Here is a 1,461-nt window from a genome sequence, read left to right on the forward strand (position 1 = left end):
TTGATTGAAAGCAGAGAATACCAGAAAGATGTTTACCTGTGTTTTATTGATTATGCAAAGGTTTAGACTGCGGATTATAACAAAATATGGGAATTCAAGAACACATTATTGTGTGAGTTCACAAACTATACACAGACCAAGAGACAATCGTCCAAGCAGAACAAGGGGATACTGTGCAATTTAAAACCAGAAAAGGTTGTATCCTTTCACTGGATTTATTTAATTTGTATGCTGAGCAAGTAATCCAAGAAGCTGAACCATATGAGGGAGCTTCAAAAAGTTCATGGAAAAAATGGGATTAAAAGAGAACAGTGAAGGAGGCTTTCTGTGGAGCTTCTGCATTACGTACGACCATAGGTGGAATCCTGAGCCACATCCAGAATCTTCTGAGGTGGGAAATTTCTACATGAAAGGACAAGCATACCAGCCAGGAGTGAAGCGGCTAGAAGAATAGAAGATACTTCTTGAAAGAAAGACCGACAGGAAAAATACAAAACAATAACGGCAGTCCGACTGACTGCTACAAGAACAAGCAAGTTACTCGTCCAGGAGACAACAAGGCAAGTGGTCGGGTCCCTTCAGGGTAAACCCCCTTCCAAGACTAAGACTCAATGGGAATACACGAGCAGACATGCACTCTGACTGGTGAGATGTTGGTCACCGATAAGGGGAAGTGAGGGAAAAACAGCAATGAAGCTGTGAGCTAAGCCCTACCACATTCAATGGACTCCTGTGAACCCGGGTGGAGACCTGGTTGGCCAGCAGTGTGGTGAGACCTGGGCCCAGAGTCAATGACATAGCCACAGAGGACTAGAGTGGAGAGTGCAGCATCCAGCTGATAAGAAGTGAGGGCATATGCACAAGAACACCCACACTTGCAGACAATACCAACTTGATCTGGCTTCAATGGCTGGATGATCAGAACTCAACTAGAAAGAGGAAAAAAAGAGTAATCTCATATAATTTGATGAACTTGACCTATACCTATAGATGCAGTAGCTCAAAAGAGGGAACAAATCTTTACAGCGAGGATCATTCCCACCCCATCGGTACACAGGGTAGACACGGATGGGCAACTTGGACATTGGCTACCCAAAATGGCCTATAAAGGCAAGAAGTGACTGGCTTACAAGCTTTCAAGAGGGAACCTAGATCCAAAGGGTACAGAAGAAGGTAGAATCTCCACTGAGTAGTATCTAATCTGTCTGGGCAGTGCTGATGAAAGGAGATGGGGATGGCACTCATGTGGCATCATAGTGAATAATTTTTATCAGTTCTGACTGTGAGGGTTGGGAATGTAAATGTAAATATTTTGCAGCCAAAGGAGGGGAGTGGTTGACTTTGCAGCCCAGGAGCAGAGGTCCCTGGGACCATTAAGGGAGGAGAGCAGAAAGCGGAACCCTACCTAGAGAAGGAGTGATCCCAGAGATGGAAGCAGAGACATTGTGTGCTGACGACCAG

Source organism: Chrysochloris asiatica, unplaced genomic scaffold, assembly GCF_000296735.1.
Source record: "Chrysochloris asiatica unplaced genomic scaffold, ChrAsi1.0 scaffold00168, whole genome shotgun sequence".
Lineage (NCBI taxonomy): Eukaryota > Metazoa > Chordata > Mammalia > Afrosoricida > Chrysochloridae > Chrysochloris > Chrysochloris asiatica.